General features: G+C 45.0%; 1 pseudogene; it reads right to left on the reverse strand.

The window, feature by feature from the left end:
* Nucleotides 1–13827: 13827 nt before the first annotated feature.
* On the reverse strand, nt 13828–14432 carry LOC120836565 (annotated as a pseudogene).
* Between the last annotated feature and the right edge of the window lie 210 nt (nt 14433–14642).

Consider the following 14642-nt stretch of genomic DNA (forward strand, 5'->3'; position numbering starts at 1 on the left):
AAAAAGCCTCGATGATTTCCCTCGTCACTCTGTCTGTATGTTTATCCAAAACAGTGACTTCACTAAAATTAGGCTGGCACTTACACTCCCTGCAGTGTAAAGGTAGCATGCCCCCATTAGTGGCCCTAGGTGAATGCGAACATTCACTAAGTCTGTCATTTACACAGCGGCCCGTCTGTCCAAAGTACACATTGCCACACGACAAGGGGGTCTTATAAACCACGCCAGAGACACAAGCCGCAAAACGGTACTACGTGCTTTTTGGTGCATTTCATTTTCGATCGCTTTTTGGCGGTAGCGCAGACTTTTGCACATATGTGACCCATCTTCTGTGGGACACGGAACACCACCGGGACACCATAGCAGCCCCCGGCTTGCTTAAGGTTAAGGGAAACCCGATGAAGATAGAGAGCGACCACCAGTCTTTTTTTGTCGAATTCAGTTTGCATCCTCTCCCTCCCTTTAGCTTTTTTTCAAAAGGGAGATAGCCACCTCAGCCAATAGGGCAGACGGAAATCCTGACAGCCTCAATATTTTAACCTGGCCGTTAAAGCTGTCCTTCATCAAGCAGACGCAGGACTTTCTTAGGGCGGACCAAGACGAGAGACCGCTATGCTCGACTTTGCCAATTTTGAGTGGCATGACCTATAATCCAGAATGGCCTTTTTCGTGCGTGGACTAAACGACCAACAAACACGTTTTTCTTCAAAGCACAATGAAAGGTAAAGGAATTGGAGAACCCCTTCGTTGGGTTCTTCAAACGTAATCCTGAGCCCCTGCCAGTGTCAAAAACAGAAAGTAGCTTAGCCTGCGTGTCAACCCCATTAGCGCCCTCAAACACAGCCAAAAAATCGTCCATATAGCGAAACACTTTTTTGACGGTGGACGCTGCAAGAGCACTTTTGACACTTCTATCCACTTCGACAAGATAGATGTCACTCAGTATTTATTGGGGCCACACAGGACCGAATGCAAACTTCCGTTTTTTGTAGAAAAAGTTTCTTGTCCTACCCAGCCACCATCGAGTGGGTGTAAAAACTTAAAAGCTCTAGAAAGCTTTCCAGGGTAACACCGAGAGAATTTCTGAACGCGAGTCCTCTGTTGCGCTCTATACAGGACTTGACTGAAGAGAACATCTGGTCGTGAGGCAGAGAATAAAAAAGGGTCCTCAACATCTACACTAAATTCCGACAAATTTCCGAACTTATTATTGTCAAGGAAATCCAACACTGCCTCAGAATTAGAAACTCTGAAAGGGTCTCCCATGTCTTATGGCGACAACTGTTTCTGGAGGAATGACAACGATTGGCGCTGCCAAGTGTCTCTCTCAGAACTTGTAATAGCCCTAAGAGTTTATGAGTTTTTGTGCTTCTTGTTTTCTTCTTTATTTTCTTGTGTAGTAAACAAAAATTGTTACCTCAGTGCCGTCCTGTCGTGTGGGTTTCTTTACGTTTGTCGACGTTTTTTTTTTTTTTTTGACGCTGTTCCTTCCCAAGATGTTCACTTCAAATCCACTAGCCCAACACGTCACATTGTTGCAACGCCGTTTCATTGAATGCGTCATAGGTTCCTACCAATAAAATTTGAAAAATTCTGATTGTTCTCTCATACGATAGACGCTTGGATGGCACGACGAAGGACACGCCTGGGGTGTACCCAAGCGGGTGGATTCGACCACCTCCAACTCCACCAGCCCCAATTTTTCTAGCAGTTATTTTTTCTTTTTTTTTTTGCACGCCATTAGGATTTTTTGTTTAACAATACCAGCCAATTGTTGCAATTGTTCGTTTCGGTACGGGGCGACCACTTTTTCGATGAAAAGGCGTTCGATTGAATGTCCTGGAACCGTACACGCGTTTGCCGCTTTCTTTTACTTCGGGGCTATTTTCCCGATTATTACTTTGCTCGACGGCAACATAGGTGCAGCTTCGTACCCCACCCCCTTTTTTTCTTTTTCTCCCTAAGGAAAAACCGACAAAGCACAAAGAAAATCCAGACTCCTCGAAATACCATATAACGACGCTTACTCCAGCCTCAAGCCAGTGAACCCCCTCTAATTATCTTTGAGAGCAGCGTTATCCCCAGCGAAAAGAGGGACCATACAATGCTCGTCGGTTTCTTTGTAACAACGCGGAGGTTTGTGGAAACTTCAACTCCGACTGAGAGCGAAGTTGGAAGCCGTCCGCTCCAATACGATGCCTCTATTAGCCGCGAGAACGAGCTTGCAATCCGAGTGGCGACTGGTTGCTCTATCCTCGCCGTGACGTCACGGTTAGAACAGCGGTTCTGCTCCCGGGAGATTAGGATCACACGAATAAAACTATGCTCATTGTAGGCACAATAATTTTGGCCTCGCAAGAACAGGACAAAAATCATCGTGGAAGATACTATCAGCCAATACTAAATCGTTTCCGAGATGGCTAGGCCAAGAAATTATCTCGACAGGTTACTCTGGCAGAACGCCCGAATGACATCAGGCACGAGCTGCAGAGTTCATGCTTTGGCACTAGACTTGGTTTCTCTCAAAGGCTACAAAGCCATGTGCTGTGAGCCACGACCGGCTTTATTAGGGCCGACCAGCTCACTCCGCGTTTCCCTACGGGAGCGCGAGGGCCAAAACATATCACGTGAACGGCTTGGAGGGCCGAGTGTTCCGCTAGGCGCCGCCGTAGCTCAACACCAAAAGTGCGGCGGCCGCTACGGAAGGCAATGGGAGCGCGTGGAAATAACGTTGGTTTCAGATGATTTTTGTCGCAATTAATAGGCAGGCGCTAATGCTAGCTTACAGTGTGTATAGAATAGGTTAAAACGAGTCACTATATTATAGTTTTTTTCGAGCAGAATAATTAGTATTGTGAGCTAAGCATCAGTGGGATGTACGAGTGTACAGGATAGTGCATCCAGTCCACCTGCTGGAGCCCACTCCCGTGATCAAAATAAAAAATCGAGTTAGATGCTCCGCAGGTGGGCTCTTGGTGAATGTTCGAAGTGAGACACTATCGATTGGTGGTGAACTGGTGACTGGCCGGGGGTAGAGCACTATATAGCTCCTACGGAGCAGAGTAGCGCAATCCTTTGAACCTCGTGTTTTGCCGACAAGATGGCCGACAGAGCGGCTCGGCGCGAGTCACGTGGTACTCAGGGTTCCAGGAGGCGGCCCGCCCTATGGGAGAATACATGGAGATCGGTACAACACGGCTGATTAAAAAATGAACGGCGAGTTCACACTTTTCAAAACTAGTCTGTCGTGAAGTTAGTAAAGCACTAAACACTTTGTCAAAGTTTTAATAATATCGGATGCGTGTGCAAATTTTGAGAAGGCAATTTCCAAGGCAATGGCGTTTGAAGCAGACGATTTTTGCTCGCAGCGGAGATGGGCTTTTCGGGTTGGCCGGAGCGGGTCACGTGAATGGTGTGACGTCGCCGTGTCGTCTGCTGCATGATACCGCTCAAGCAATTTTTAAAAAAAAGTCAGGTTCTTGCGGGTCACAAAACTTAGCGCAAATTATTCTAAAATGTTCCATTATTATGTCACAAACGATTGCCATTCCGTATATTCCCACAATGCTGAAGAAACAACGATTTTCTCACGTTCTCCATGCATTTCTGACCGCAGTTGGAACCTCCGGGCGTTCGCCGCTAGTCGCCGAGAGGCGGCGTTCTGGATTGCGCTACTCTGCTCCGAAGGAGCTATATAGTGCTCTAGCCGGGGGGAGCTATATAGTGCTCTAGCCGGGGGTGGGAGGGGGGGGGGGGGGATTACCTCCATAGTTGCACTTCACGGGGTGCGAAGGAGTTCTAGTGAAGAAGCGTATACGGGTTAAGAGGGGCTGTAGTCTACCAGTGCGAGTACGCCGCAGGGAAGAGGCAAAAGGAAGCGAGGAGTCTGGTTGCAGAAAAGTCGATAGGAGTCGTGTGGTCGCTACTTGATGCCGATGTTGAAGCGGGTCCCTGCCGACTGAACGGAGGAGGTGCAGTGCTTGATAGGATGCTGTTCGGGGGCCAAGTTGGCGCCTCATAATAAGATAGGAAGCGCGACGTTGCACCGACTTGAGGGAGGCAGCAAGTTCCCTGGTAGACGAATCCCACACCGAGCAGCAAAACTCCATCCAGGATAGGAAACACCAGTGCTGTGAACAGCAATCTGGGCACATCAAGACTGGCTCTTCTTGTGACCGCGAATGACGAAGCCAAGGAGTCACCTTTCCCCGGACACAACATTTTGGAAATAGCGATGGAAATCGATCGAAATGCTGGTCGATGATGGCACCTACGAGGTGGACATGCGTTGTTCTTGGGATCTCCACTCGGTTCAGAAAAAGTGTTGGAGGGGTCGAAGGATGGCGCGAGGCAGTGATGTGCATGGTAGCGCGTTTGGTTTAAGTTTAGGGGAAGTTTGTCATCTTTTGACCAGGGAAGAATGCGATTTAGATTAGCCTGTAGCTCTTTACCGAACGTACAATCGCAATAACGATGAGAAAAGTCCTTAAAATACAGCCGATCATCCTCAAAACGTCGCCGGTCGTGGAACGGTGCCTCGGGTGACCAGGTCGACTGAGCGTTCCTGACTACACGCGGGCTCGCGCAGTGCGGGCACCATTCCAGACTGAATGTAGCGTCGGCTGTAATATGTCAGATACAAACCCACACTTGGCCGCGATTGCGAATTGTGGGCCTCATTCATCATTGCACCGTTACGATTTTATACTTGTAAACACCAGCAGGAATGACAGATCAGTTGTTTTGATATTAATGAAAAGCCTTTGTCCGCGAACGTCGTATTAATTTAGGCGTGAGGCGTAATGTATGCCAAAACAAAATGCCATGATTCCATAGCACATATTGTATAAGTTTTCACTTATACATTGAAGATTATGTCGCGACATTTAAGCGTAAATTTATAAAGGGATGTAAAAAATAGAAACCACTTGCCCATATTCCTTAGAAATGGTGCAGCAGGCTGATAGACTAAATCAACACCCTCAGGACACCCTTGGCTTCATCCCGTAATGTCTGAGTGGTGTCCATATATCCTGAGAGGTGTCCATATTCTCATCAATACTTAGGCACAATATGTAAGAAGATTCCGTTTTAAAATAAAATATTTCTATGAAATAGATTGCCGAAACAAGCTCTTTACTGGCTCAGGGCACGGAGGAAATCGAAATTACAGTTCTGGGCTGCGACCACTGATGATAGCCGCTTGAAAGAAGGGCGTGATAAATAATCTCTGTTGCAGCTCAGGGCCCAGAGGAAGTCGAAATCTCAATTCTGGCTCTACGATCACTGTCAATAATTATAGAAAAGAACATGCCTAAACTGCACTGATTACATTTTTTTCCAAGCTAGAAAGCGCTAGTAATCTAATTTCTAGCTCGGCACAGTTCGTTTCTTTTTGCTTTGAGCATTTGCTTCAAGATTTTTTTGAGGGCATTTTGGATGTAATCTGAATCTCTGATTGACATGCTAAGACTTCGGCGAAAATCAACTAGTTCCGGTGGAAGGCAGAACTTATAGAATTTCTCCAGCTGCTTGATCATTTCATTGTTCCAGAATTCATCGTCTCGAGTGATAATCTCTATTGAGGTATCCTTTGGTGTCCTCACGACGAAAGGGCTGTCTGTGCGCCCTCATGATGTGCAACTGCCCTTGTAACTTGGTACCAGAGGTCGCTCGACTTCTTCAGAGCAATCGCTCGAAGCTTTGCACCTCCGATTTTTACCTTTTCGCAAAAAGTAATCTTTTTCTTTTGAACGCCTTCAAGGGTCGTGAGATCTTTGGAATTCTCGGGACATTTTATTTCTACAACTGTGCCTTCTCCGACGAGGCCACCGGGGGTTGCTGCGAGATAGGGATAAACCCGATCAACGAAGAGACCACATTTGTTGACGTTCACTCCATTGTCTGTCTCCGGCCTCTCAACTACCTTAGGCTCGTTATCCCCGCCGTACTGCATAGCAGGCGTGCAATTGAACGTGTAGAGGAGACAAGCCACAGTACGTTCAAAACTTGTCGTTGATTTCATCTTACACACCGCAGCAAACGAAGAGGCGGTAAGCATTTTTCTCCCTAAAAGGTAACGGGCTTGACGGGAGCACAAGGTTTTGCTGGCAATGATGGAAGAAGGGGGAAACAAAAGGTATCGTCACAAGAATGTAGCTTAGTAGATTGCTTGAGAAGAGTTAGAGAAGCGTGAAAATACACAAAAAGGATGATGTGCATGATTTAGCGAGATACGTAATTTATAGATAAATGTGAAGGGGAGAGGTGTTACTGATCCTAGGCTAGGTGACGTAAACTATTACCTGATACAGGGGGTAAAGCCCGTATCACCCATCCATTCATCTATCCCATGATAGAAGATATTTACACTTGCTGGAAGTGTTCTGGCTGTTCCCGCACTCCCTCGCACGGAAATTGTCGTCTTCAGAACGCCTGGCAAGGGATCAGTGTTTGGCTAGGGACAGAAAAGGAAAGTGGGCTGGTTCTGCTACAGCCAAAAGCTAAAGGATGGAGTGAAGTTCGTCTCAAGTCAATCGGGGGAAAATGGCGTTCTAAAAGATAACGTCGAAATGCTATCGCGTTTGGACGTAGTCTGCAAAGAAGCACCTCAGAAACATTTTGTTTCTTTCTTGTGTTTTTTTATGGCGTGTATAATATGTATCGGGTTCATCATTACAAGGGCTGCTATCCGACAACCTACACTGTTATTGTTTTGCACTAGATTTCCCAAATATAATGCACTTTATTCAAGTATTTTTATAGATAATTAAATTGCACTGAACTCAACAATGAAAAATTAGTTGTACGGTGCAGAACGTAAAATTGGTTGTGTACATATATACATAGTGAATGGTGTCAAAAGTAAAAGTAAAATTTGTGGTATGATGCCAAAAGTAAAATTGGTTGCGTGTATGTGTCTACATCGTATACGGTACGCAAAGTGAAGTATTTGTATGGAAGTGTATACGTAAGGGTATGGTGCGCGAAGTAAAGCTGTTGTATGGCTATTTATACACCACGTCGCTACCTCCGAGGCAAAGCGCCGGCGTACGAATCCTAGTGGGTTCGAATCCCAGTCCAAGATCCCACACTCTGACGGATTCATTGCGGAGAAAGCGATGTGTAGCCGAGATTTGGGTTGCACGTCAAAAGGTCTTATGTGGAGGGAATTAAATTTCAGTCGTGTGCTGGCGTGTGTCAGATTGCCTTCGTTGGTCTGGCATGTTTACCGGCAAATTCGGCTTTCAGTTTGTCTATGCAACATCTGTCGACATCTTTGCATGGGATGAGGTACCAGTTCTACTAAAAATGGTACAATTTTTATCGCGTCCGCACTTTATCCCAACCCGTGTTTTGTACGGGTAGCAAAAAAAAAAAAAAAATGAGGTGAGCTTTTGTCCGGGTTTGTGAAAAAACAGGTGAGAATTTGTCCGGTTACCGTACCTATCTTAATGCCGTTCAAAAACGCACGGAGCACGCACCGATTGCAGTTTACTCCGGCGTTCTTCAGATAGACGTCCGCTGATGCCATGGGCCGCGAAGGGCAGAAAATTAAGCCGCACCACGGCCCCACTCACGAGTTTCCCTCCCTCCTCAAGCCAGGAATCTCAAGTCTACGTCAGCCACCATTTTGTTTTATTTGTAAAAAATATGTGCTTAAGACAAAACACATCCTTCTGGGGTACAAACAGAAAGAAAGGAAGACTTACCATTTTCGTAGTGCTCGCAAAATGCTGACGCACAAAAAGGACGACTGAGATGCAGATAACCTGGCAGGAATTCATAAATAAAGTGACCCAACCCTATACTCGGCCTCAACCTTTCTTGGCAATGCAGTGGAGAGGAGGAGAGCCCGCGCACAACTTTATTCCGAGCTCAAAATGGAAGTTACATACGAAAACATTACCAAGAAATGTTTTCCCCGAGTATAGAAGTTGGACTGCACAAAAGTAAGTAGCTTTTTAAACAAGATCAAATAAGGTGAAAGGAAGCAGAAGAAAAACACATCCTGTTTCCTAAGAGAAGATGAGAGGTGTGCAACGAGCGAGGATGCTTGTGGCAATAACACCTTCACATATTATCACATCTTTTTTAGTGGATTCTAGGGTAGACGGAGCGTTCTCTCCTGTTGTGAGTGACATTACAAAAATGGTCGTAGTCACTATAACCGAGAAGGACATTGTTAATTCTTGTCTGCGCACTTACCGCCTCGAGCTTCTCGAAGAGGCACATAAACACTTTGTGTCCACCCCTCCCCGTCTTCGATCGCAAAGCAAAAACCAACTAAAAATAGCGGATATACCTTGTCCCCCACTTCTTTTTTTGTAGAAGTACCCATTTGGATCTTCTGACATTGTTGTTGGGGTCGGAAAATATAGATTCAGGGGTTTGGTGTTGTAAAGGTAGGCGTTGAAGAACTGAAGAGTGCCAAGCCTCCCTTCGCGCTGGTCAATGTCGTGACTCGTGACCGTGTGACTGCGCTCGACTTTACCAAATAGAAAACAGAACAAAACTTTGTTTTTGAAGGGGGGTTGTCAAAAACATGTTTAGGATTACAACGAATCCGTTACCTAAATATGTAAGGGAAATACTTTACAATAACTGTAGCAAATATGAATTTATTCCGTTACCAAATTACTGATAAATAAAAGGGATTACGAGTAGTTTCCGTACTTGTAACGGATTACGTACAAGTCTATATGAAATGATGTTCCTGCTTGGTTGTTTTTCGGGTGTTATGCGCTCCTTGTGCCAAGGACACGTTCTTTTTTAATTTGAATCATCTTCTTTTACCCTTTCTTCTAGGGTTTGTGTTATGTAGTATGCGCTTCCCTTTTGATTTTTATCATTTTCCTTGTTTCTTTTTTCTGTGTTCTATAATAGCCCCAAGAGGTTCGGGTGGCGCCCCTTACGGCGAACCGGGGTGACGTCACGGCGAGGAGAGAATTTTTCCCCGACTCGCCCCGCTCGCCCTGTGGAGGCTGTGACGACGCTAGCTGTCGGCGCGCTCGTTTCTATTTTTTTTTGGCGTGTTTTTCGTAGGAAGTGTAAATTTTTATATACGCCTTTATTGAGGTATGGCCTGTAGCTACAGGCGAAACTTCAACCAACATTTTAAGTATGGTTGACAGGGCAGGCAACGCATGAATCCCAGCTGGTATATGAAAATAAAGAAATATGGCCACAATTGCAGGAGCATCACTATAGATTTACATCTCTCACAATAAATGCTGCTGATGGTCTGAATGAATTGGCAGGCTATGTATACAATTTGTTTTGTATCTCTGTTTTTAAACAAGATCGCCGAAGCAGAAAAGCTGCATGTTGCTCGAGCAACATGCTAAATACAGTCTGGGCCATGGGCAGAGAATCACAAAAAAGGCAGCCCAAGTGCAGGGGCAAAGTAAAAAAAAAAAAAACAAGGAACATTTATTATATACATTGCTCGCATTTGACCTTTGCTGGATTCGGATAGTGTTTCAATGGACTACAGGGATCGAGGTACGTGTGGGCTTGTTTATATCAACCCTCAAGTAATGTATAACAAACGTAAGCGAAGGTGTCTAGCTCGTCATTAGTCCCTTAAGCCCTAAAATTTAGATTTTACTTAAATCGAATTATCCTGAAGCTAAAATACCAGAAGCTTTTTCTCAGGCACACTGTCGCCCTTCACAGGTTTCACATTTTCTGCTACTAGTGCTGCATCTACCACTGGACGGACGTTTGAATGCTTGCTTTTACTCCTGTTTTCCTCCGTTGTTAGAGAGTCCAGATGTAGGGAATTTGGAGGCTGAGGAAGCTTTCGGGGAACTGCAGCAGTGTCTCTTTTAATTGGAAAGGACAATTCAGACTAAACCGTGTATTTTTCGAACACCCAAGGCTGGAATAAAGAATGCCAGGAAAAGTATAAACATTCCAAATTACGGCACTATTGTTGTGTATATCTTGGGCAGTTCAATACATATCATACAGGCAACTAGGGGTAATTCTGTCATTTTTACTGCTACCATACAAACTAATTCCCAGTAATTGTACATCTTCTAAGAAATATGCCTACATGCGCGTATAAACAATATAAAATAATTCACGAAGAAGCAACATTTATGTAAAACAACCTTGTTCCACGAGCACTTCAAAGATCATCAGACGCAGGGCTTTTAAAACATCTGCGAACCAGCGCATGCAGAGTGGCAGCGCAGAGTCGGGGGCGCGAGCTAATTTGCCGACCACCCAAAGGCCCATGATATAAATGCCACTTCAAATGCTTCCTAAATCCTAAATCCTGAATCATGAACTTGCAAGGAACAGAATTCCAGCGCCTCAAACACTAGCGCCACCGCTTCACCGACCCCTCGCAAGATTTCCTTGTGTCGTGTGGACGGACGGGGAGGTTCATCGGCGGAATTGCCTCCGCTGATAGCTTTTGGGATTTGTAACCTATATTTAAAGGTAAAAGGGACAAACAGGCTTATAAAATGTACGGAAACACGTCAATATTGGCCTAACTCATCGTCTTGTACACCGGGTAAACGAAATCCAGCTCCTCGAAGAGCTTGCGGGGCACAACACAAACCAGGAAACCGGTGCTGGGAAGCGAGCCGATGCAAGATTGCGGAGCGGAGTCCTCCCCCTGACGTCACGGTACACCTGACCCAATCAGGGCGCGGTGACCGCAGCGACGCTTGTGTTCGCTCTCAGGGCTAATATTGATTTGCGAGTCAGCGCTTGTCCTGTCTGTTTTCTTCTACTCTGTCTTTGTCTCTTGTGCGATGTGTATCACCGTGTTCGATGCATAGAAACTCACCGAATTCAGATTCAAATTCATTTATTTCCCATTTCGACATGAAAAGGGGGGGGGGTGCGAGAAAAAAAAGTTGAACAAGCAACTTGACTCGGCCCTCGCCCCCCCCCCCCCCCCCCCCCGGCCCCCCCCTTTACAAGGTAGCGGCAAGGGGAAAAGCAAAGTTTTGTGAGCTCATACACACTGAAATAGACTATTTACAGAGTGCGCCATGAACCAAGAATGTCGACAACACAACAAATCACAAAAGAAAAAAACTAATAGATTCGAAACTTAGCGAGGAAAATAAATGAATGGGACGGAAATTTTACACTAAGATTAAGTAACAAAACAAACATAACTGGCACGTCATGATTATGCGCATGTTATTTGTTAAAAGGAAGTGTACATACACTACAAAAAGTTACTTATAAAAAAACTTTTAAGTTGCATAGATTCAGCAAACCCATCACAGTTCGTTTAAACTATTACGATTAAAAAAAAATGAAAGCCGTTTAATGAAAGCCCTGTAACGCCGGATTAGAGAGCAGCTCTTGAGGAGGAGGATGGAAGGGTACTGAGGGATAGGATGGAAGGGTACTGAGGGATAGGTGACCTCAGGGGGGGGGTCACGTGACCTCAGGGAGGTCACTTGACATCAGGGGTCACGTGACGTGACATGAGAGTGTCACGTGACCTAAGGGGGTCATGTGACCTTAAGGGGTAAACCTCATGACCCTCATGAGGGTAACCCTTGCGACCCCCGTAAGGGTAACCCTCGTGACGCTAACCCTTGTGACCCTCGTCAGGGTAACCCTAGTAACCCTTGTGAGGGTAACTCTCGTGACCCTCGAGAGGGTAACTCTCATAGCCCTCGTGACCCTCGTGAGGGTAACCCTTTTGAGGGTAACTAACCCTCGTAACCCTCGAGAGGGTTACGAGTGTTACTCTCACGAGGGTTACCCTTAAAAGGATTACGAGGGTTACCCTCGTAACCCTCGTGAGGGTAACCCTGGTAACCCTCGTAACCCTCGTAACCCTCACGAGGGTTACGAGGGTTACACGCGGTTACGCCGACGCCAACGACGACGCCAACGGCGACGCCGACGCCGACGGCGACGCCGCTCAAGCCGGAAACGGGCGCCTAAGAGCTGCGCTCTAAAAGAGAGCCGTTTACAACTCCCTGTAACGCCGGATTAGAGCGCAGCTCTTGAGGAGGAGGATGGAAGGGTACGTAAAGATAGCTGACTCCCTGAGGTCCCGTGACCTGAGGAGGGTCACGTGACCTCAGGGGGGTCACGTTACATCAGGGGATCACGTGACCTCAGGGGGGGGGGTAACGTGACATCAGGGGGGTCGCGTGACCTCGGGGGGGAAAAGTCATGACCCTCGTGAGGGTAACCCTCGTGACCCTCGTGAGGGTAACTCTCGTGACCCTCGTGAGGGTAACCCTAGTAACCGTTGTGAGGGTAACCCTCGTGACCCTCGTGAGGGTAACTTTCAGAACCCTCGTGATTCTCGTGAGGGTAACTCTCGTGACCCTCGTGACGGTAACTTTCAGAACCCTCGTGATTCTCGTGAGGGTAACTCTCGTGACCCTCGTGAGGGTAACCCTTTTGAGGGTAACTAAGCCTCGAAACCCTCGTGAGGGTTACGAGGGTTACGAGGGTTACCAGGGTTACTCTCACGAGGGTTACGGGGGTAACCTTCGTGATAAAATTTATAGATACCCAACACGAATTAAGGAACCTTGGGAAGTACCCTTTTTTAGAACAAACTACGGCCACCAAAGTTTAAAATATACTTTGCCTACTATCCTTAACCAGCTTAGTAGGCAGGGTATTGAGCTTAGCAATATATCGGTGAGCATCTTACGGGAAATGTTTATTTCAAATGTTTATTTCGAGCCACATTGTCTGCAATAAGCGCTAAAAAACTCTTGAATCGATGTTTTCTTTCGCGTTTATTTCAGTGATGTCCTAACGTTCTGTGTATGTTTTCACTATTGTGTAAATTGTATCAATATGTTACTTATCTTGTATAGCGTCAGCTCTTTTTTTTTCTGTGAAGTTTGTCAAACATATAGTACACATGTCATGTTTTAATTTTGTATAAATCTATGGCGCCTGCATCGCGACTGCTGGTATATGTGGCTCGGGGCTCGTCAAGCTGTTTTTACAGCTTTTTTACCGTGTCACCTTTTCAACATTGTATTTTGTTGGAAAAAATAAAGGTACTATTATTATTATTATTATTATCCTCGTGAGGGTAACCCTCGTGAGAGTAACCCTTGTAACCCTCACGAGGGTTACGAGGGTTACGCGCGGGTACGCCGACGGCGACGCCGACGCCGCTCAAGCCAGAAGTGGGTGCCTAAGAGCTGCGCTCTAAAAGAGAACATGTTAAAATGTGACAACCAGAAAAACATACAGGAACAATACGCGGCATAGTGAAGTACATAATTGACAGTGTTTGGAAGTACTTTCAGTACATTGTACTTAAAGTACTACTTCAAGTAGGTTTAGTTAACTTTTACTTTACTTTATTATATTCTCTGAGCATGTACTTGTACTTTGCTTAAAGTTTTTGTTTCTGGTACTTTTCGAGGAAAGTACAACTCCCGACTTAAAAGTACATTTTCCCAATTTGGTTTTGTTAAATTTGTATCACAAAAAGATGCTTTGTCAGCTTTAAGAAATTTTTATCTATTTATTTATTTACTTCTAAAGGCCCACAGGGGGCATTACAGAGAGGGGGTACATACATGGGATGTAATCATAGTCGTACAGTGTTGCAATTGTATGAAAATAAAAAAGGAAACATAATCACGCTAACAGAACTCAATAACGCGTAACATGGTGCATGGTCACCACACCGGCATGTAATAATTTCTACGTGGTTAAAAAGTAATACAGGAGGTACCAAAAAAGAGGGTATATGAGAACCTTATAGAAGACTTACTCAGCGATGGTGAAATTAACAAGTGGAAATATAAAGGTATCAAACGTACACGTGCAACTTAGAAAAAAAAAACAAAATAGATGTCATGATAAATAGCCACGTAACAGTGAGACAATCGTGTCATGGTTTGTTGTCTGTGCGATTTCGCTTGCCAACGCATTTCAGTCGTCTATGGCCTACAGAAGCGGGAGAAATTTATACAGGTTAGTTTTTGCGAAGGGAATATGAACTATGTTGGGGTGATCATGATGAGGAAATATACGGGGGGGATGACGTTATTTTCGCGAAATTTAGTTGAAGAGTGAAAGAGCTTATGGAAATACGACAGGCTAGAAAGATATCCTCTCTGCTGAAGTGTCTGTAACCCCATTGAGGCTTTAAGTTGTGTGACGCTTACAGGTGCGTATTTTGATAGACTGATTGATAGACTCCCTGTAACTTTTTGTGCAAATTGTTTGAGTATGAATCGAGTTGCCCTGTCTGGAAGAAATTCTAGCCTGTCATTTCAATACTTTTGATGGAGGTTCGAAATTATAGATGCATACTCCAACCTTGGCCTAATCAGAGGAGTGTATGCTAGTAGTTTTGTTTCTTTTCTTGTTATGTACAAATTTCTTCTTATAAATCCTAAAGATTGATTTGCTCTTTTAAAAATGTAGTCTATATGATTATTCCATGAAAGAGTAGGACTTAGATGAACACCCAGATATTTAAAAGACGTTACTTTATCAAATTTTGAATCTTTGAGGGTGTAGTCATGATGCACAATTGAAGAACGGTTTGTAAATGTCATCGTTTTCGTTTTTTTTCTATATTTATTTGCATTTGCCATGTTTCATACCATAGCACTATGTTCAAGTCTTTTTGAAGGGGAATGCAATCTGATTGATTTGATATA

Source organism: Ixodes scapularis, unplaced genomic scaffold (genome assembly GCF_016920785.2).
Source record: "Ixodes scapularis isolate PalLabHiFi unplaced genomic scaffold, ASM1692078v2 PGA_scaffold11__112_contigs__length_91849675, whole genome shotgun sequence".
NCBI lineage: Eukaryota > Metazoa > Arthropoda > Arachnida > Ixodida > Ixodidae > Ixodes > Ixodes scapularis.